The sequence below is a fragment of the Macrotis lagotis genome, chromosome 1 (assembly GCF_037893015.1).
Source record: "Macrotis lagotis isolate mMagLag1 chromosome 1, bilby.v1.9.chrom.fasta, whole genome shotgun sequence".
NCBI classification, from domain to species: Eukaryota; Metazoa; Chordata; class Mammalia; order Peramelemorphia; family Peramelidae; genus Macrotis; species Macrotis lagotis.
Genome location: NC_133658.1, coordinates 768,452,626 through 768,458,625, shown reverse-complemented (window position 1 = coordinate 768,458,625; position 6,000 = coordinate 768,452,626). Strand labels below are relative to the sequence as shown.

At 34.9% G+C, this 6,000-nt stretch overlaps 1 pseudogene; it reads left to right on the top strand.

Moving 5' to 3' along the window:
• The first annotated feature begins 643 nt into the window (after positions 1-643).
• Positions 644-6,000, top strand: part of LOC141506819 (eukaryotic translation initiation factor 2-alpha kinase 1-like) — a 91,751-nt pseudogene continuing 86,394 nt past the window's right edge.

Here is a 6,000-nt window from a genome sequence, read left to right as displayed (position 1 = left end):
TACAAACTTGGATTTGGACAATATACATCCTTATGTTGTATTATCTGGGAGCTTTAGCTTCATAAGCTTTTTTATTCGCTGACATAATTGGAATAATTGAAGTCTCAGTGTTGACATTGACTACTATAAGGAGATCTCTCCTCTACTCCAACTTTAGGAGATCCTCAAGGCAGTTTCCTTCATTTGGTCCTTCCATCCTCAGAACATATAGGATTTGGAGAGGCATTCTTTCTGCCTTTTTCTTTTCTAAAATAACTAATATTCCCACCATTCTCCATGGCCCAAAGTGGCTCCATTTCAAGAGCGTGTAGGAAACGTGGAGATGGGGGGAATAGGATTATAAGGATGGAGGAGACTTCCAGAGTTAACACCTTCATAATTGCTTTTTGTTTTTTTGAGGGAACAGGGTTGAGGAAGAGATAAGAGATCATTCAGAATCTAGAGGCCAGCAGGCAACTTCCCACACTCACAGGCAAGAGCTGTGGCTTCCACGATTCTTCCTCATCCCCGAAGTGGGCGCAAGGTGGCGTCACTTCCGCCCAAGGAAGCCAACCTCTCTTCTGCATGGAGTCGACTTCCGGTCCTGGGTAGTCACTTCCGGGGTCAAGTGGTGACTCCTTGGAGAGGCTAGTGGTCCCCGCAGAGCTGCTGCTGCAGCTCGGATGGAGGATCCCCCCCAGCGGAACCTTTGGATGGGGAGGTTGCTGCTGTGTAATGGGCGATGCTGGTGGTGACTCTGGATGTCAGGAATATGAAGTGAAGGCCGCAGGAGCCCCCAGCTTGCCACCACCACCCGCCATAGGTTTCCCCAGATCTGGTCAAATATTCTGTTCCTTCAGCTTTGATGCACCTGCAGACTCCAGCCGCACTCAACTTTGCTCTCTGCAGTCACAAACCAACTATGGATTGTTTCTTTGTCAGAGCACTTGAAACATGTGCTCAACCAGACCCCCCCATTGTTCAGGACTTTTGAACCTTACTTGGTCAGACTTTTTTACCAAAAGGGACTGATTTCCACTTAGTTCTTTGAGGCTGCATCACAAGGAAGCTAGTATCGAATTAATGAGGACGTTCTTGAGGCTCAGCATGAGAAATACCCTCAAGGAGGTCTTTGAAGTACAAACTTCTCAAAATCTAAATGATTTTGGGGAACTCGCTGTTCTAGGAAAGAGCCAACATGGGATACAAGGTCAAGAACAAATTAAGTAATTTTATTCAATTTTAAAAACCCTGATTTAGAAAGTCACTTAGTAAATAAAGGTACTGTAAGGTGCTGACAGGTCTGCAACATCCTGACATTGTAGGCTTACAGTTTGGATAGAACATGTTCATTCAGCCCAGGCATAAGAGCCTTCTCAAGTTGCCATCACTCCTGTTGGAGAGAATCAGAGAACAGAGATCAATGTCATGTCATTGCTATGAAATTGGTGATTCATTCATTATTTTTTTTACTGATTTGGACTCAGAAAAAGGAAAACCTTTACAAAAACTTGGGTTGACAATCAGAATAACAAGTTAGTGAACTATATTGGTCTTATCACAAGAAATGCCAAGGAATATGCAATATAAAAAATTGCTAAATTAATATATCTACTAGGTCACTTGTTAAGTGTTATCTGCAAGAGAATAATTAGTATCTAGAGGAAAATTTTACACACAGTAAAGAATCTTCAAAAGAAAACTTAGCTTTTCTTGGGCAAACGCAGGTGTAATGTCATATGATTCCCCATTATCCAGATGCAGCTTTGTGAAATCTTTCTTTGGGACTGGGTTACTGATCAAAATAAAAGTAAAAGATCATTGGTAGATGAACCCTTCTGTCCTTATGAGCACAGCTGCAACAATTTTTTTTCAAGAATTATTGAAAAGTATATATATATATATATATATATATACATATATATATATATATATATATATATATATATATAACATGAAAACCCAGCAATCCCAAGACCAGAAATATATTTCTTAAAGGCCCTGACCATCATGTCAGAATGGAGTCATCATTCAGAAAGATGCAAAATGGACCAATAGAAATGAAAAAAGACTGGCACATCTTCAGGAGTCGGTACTATTCTGTATGCTTCACCAGAACAACTGCAAGGATATGAATATGACACCAAGTAGACAAATATAGTTTGGGTGTTATTCTTCAGCTATTTGGAACAGAAATGAAAAGCAGAAGTTTTAGTAGGCTTAAGCAATGGTCAGATCCCAGAATCATTTAGCCAAAGATGCCCAATACAAGTACATACGCTATTAATGAAGAGTAATTCTTCACAACAACCATCTGCTGGACAATTACTGAAAAGTGAACCATTTCCAAATCCTGGAAATGTATATTATCATGTTCAACTTGTTAGGGCTATAATGTAGCGCTTGGGAAAAACTATATTTTATCATTATAGATTACTATTCATAAAACTGCTCATACACAAAGAAGTTCAGATTAAGAAAGTATGCCTCATTTTAAGTATGTCTGTGAAAAGGAAACTGTTATATGGAAATTATTTTTGCAATGAAATATGTTCTGTAGTCTGGGGATAAAGTTATTAGGTAAGGGTATATTCCAAGTTGTTTTGGGAGAATGCAGACAGAATGACTACTTCCTATTTAGGCATATTTTATTATTATCTTTGCCTAAATATTTTATTCTATTTTCTTAGCATTTTATAGATCTACTGAAAAAGCTGTCTTATATTATCCTACTTTTCAAAAAAATCAGCAGTAATTGCAAAAAGCAATACAAAGTAAGTGTGGTAAATCAGCTGGATTTAACATTTGACATTTATCTCAGTGGATTCACAGTCAGAAAAGCAATTTAACTAGTTTTTGAATAGATAGGAAGCAAGAATGTCCAAGATATATAGATGACTCATATTAGGTCATTACATTGAGGTGAAGGAGATTGTGCTTTGCAATATCTCTAATTGATTAAAAAAAAGTTAAAGGATATGAATAGGTAGTTTTCAGGGGAAGAAGTTCAAGTTATGAAAATTTCTAAATCACTAAGAGTTAGATAACTACAAATTACCAAAATTCTGAGGTTCCACCTCAAACCCATTAGATGGGCAAATTTGACACAAAAGGGAAATGACAGATACAGAAGAGGCCATGGAAAAACAATTTCATCAATACACTATTGGAGCAGTTGTGAATTGATCCAAACAATTTGCAAAGCAAATTGGAACTATACTCTCAAAACTATCAAACTATGCAAACCTATTGGCCTAATGATACCACTACTAGATGTATATGCCAAAGAAATCAGAGAAAGAGGAAAAGGATCCATTTGTAAAAATATTTATAGTAGTCTCTTTTGTGGTATTGGAGATTGAATGCCCATCAGCTGGCATGGTGAAAAACAAGTTGTTCTATGGATGTGATAGAATATCACATACATAGTATGTCCAACCACAACAATGAAAATTATTTAAGGGGATGGTCACAGAAACATGAGGAGAATGATTTAGTATGGAGTGATTTAGATTGATGAGTAGAACCAGAACAATTTATATACTAAGAGCAACAGTATAAAGAAAAAAAAATTGTATCGTGATGACCAACAATTTCTGAGGTCTCATGATATAATCTCCTGTTATAGATGATGAATTCAGGGTACAGATTGAGACTTTTTCTTTTTTGATTGAGCAGGGCCAATGAAAGTAGGCTTGACTGCATACTTGTAAAAAGAATTTTATTTTTCTTGATTTTTCAATAGGAGGTAGAAAGTAGGATAGAGTAGGGGGAATGAGAGGGAAGGAATAATCTGAATAGAAAATAAAAATTTTAATAGAATAAAAAATAAAATAGAATAATATTAGAATAATTAATATTCAATATAATAATTAGTATATATTAAGGAACATGGACAATATTACCAGTACTAGTGGGCAGAGCTAAAGAAACTGTGTTGCACTGAATTTGGAGCCCCAAAGATTTGTAGCCACTAGAGTCTGTGCCAAGGAAAGTTTCCAAGCAATGCCCACTCTCATGGATGCTCTATTAGAAACACTTTCCTATCTTGAACAAAATGCTTTCCAAAGTGTATTATGTTGGAATGACTCTTTAATAAATTCATGAAGGCTCCATTGATTACTGAACATCTGTCTTGGACTCATATCTGCATCATTTTAGCTAATAGAACCAGTAGCCTGACTTTCAGCTGTGTGTTGGACTTTTAGTATTCCATTAATCATTCTCCTGACATCCTGAGAAGTCTCCATGCTTCTCTGAAATTATAGATAAAATAGATTAAAATTTCATTTCTCCTTTGGATACTACTTGTGTCCATTTTTCTTTGTAATGGAGTGCACTATATAAAGCAATGGGGAAATAACATTTTCAGCAATGTGTTTGATTTGTAAAATTAATAAAGGAAAACTAACAAAATTTTCCTATAATCACAGTAAGCTTTTTTCGTAAGGAAGTGTGTTCAGTGAATTGGCAGATTATATACATTGTGGTCCAAGAGACTATTCATTACTAGAACTTTCTGATTCAATCATAGCTACTTCGACAGGTTTGGAATATACTATATACATATATATATATATATATGTATGTATATGTATATACATATATAGGTATATATAATTAGAATGTAAATCAACAAAATACTGAACAAAATGACTGTTATTTTGAACAAATTTTTCTTGCCCTATAGAAGATTATTCAGATTCTAATACTTGCTTCTTACAAGATCTTGAGGAAATTATTTTACCTCTCTATGCCTCAGTTTCTGTGTTTGGAAACAAAGGTTGATAATACTTTTACATGTCACCTCAAAGGATATAAAATATAAGCAAAGAAATTTGTGATATTAAAGCATCATAGAAATGCAAACAGTCTTCATTATCATTGCTAATATTAATATTATTGTAATTTTAATCTATTGATTAAGGCAATGAAACAATGTTTTTAAAGACCATATTACCTGTTCAACACGGGTGGAAATAATGGAGGAACATATTTCAATTCAACATAAAAATTTGCTTAACAACTAAAGTTGTCTAAAAGTAGAGTGGCTTAACTAATAGAGTAGTGCTCTCTACATGACTTAAGGTCTTCTGGCAGAGGATAGTTGACTGCTTGGCAGTTGTCCGGGAGGTGTTAGAAGAGATTCTTGATGAGGGCAGAGCAGATGTCAATTAAGATCAAAGAATTTATAAAAGAAAAGACATTAGATGTTATCAAACTAAAACTCTTCATTTTTAGATGAGGAAACTGAGACCTAGGTAAGTCAGGTGACTCAAATAGGTTAATATGAATAGCAAGTATCATCAGTGGAATCAATATAAGTTCTCAGATTCCTAAGTCAGTGTTTATTTCACTGTGTCATCTTGCCTCCCTTCTAGGATATTATGGCCTGAAGGTAAAGCTTGGCTCAGTCACTAATCATCTGACTTTACACAAGGCTGGGTCTCACAGTCCTGATCTGTCAAATGTGAATAATAATATCTACACTATTGTCTTCAAAGGGCAATTTGGATATTAAATTTGTTAAGGTGTCATTTTTTTCCAATCTTAAAGACCTCTATTAATGCAAATTACTATCATATAAACAAACAAATCACCTAGACTGCTTTAAGCTTATAAGTTAGTCAGTAATGAATGAATGAATGTTAAGAAATAAATAAACTGGCTTAAGTAGAAGAGAAGTTATGGTACGTGGATAAATAACCTTTCTACTAATCTACCAATATTGAGCAAAGGAGAGCTTAGATTTTCAATGCTATTTTCCCTCTTTACTTACTAGGTTATCAGTTGATAGTTTGGCACAAAAACAATATAATTCAAGTTATGACTCATCTCTGGGTATCTTATGAAAAATCTTTAAACACATCATATTATGTACTAGGATAAATACATATTCATGTATTAAATATGTGCTTCTATGTACCTATATAAGTGTGTATATATTTATGTTTATGTCTTTATGTAGAACATATTTTTAGCAGTTTTGAAAGCAACTAGAGATGCTAAGAGGCACAGGTA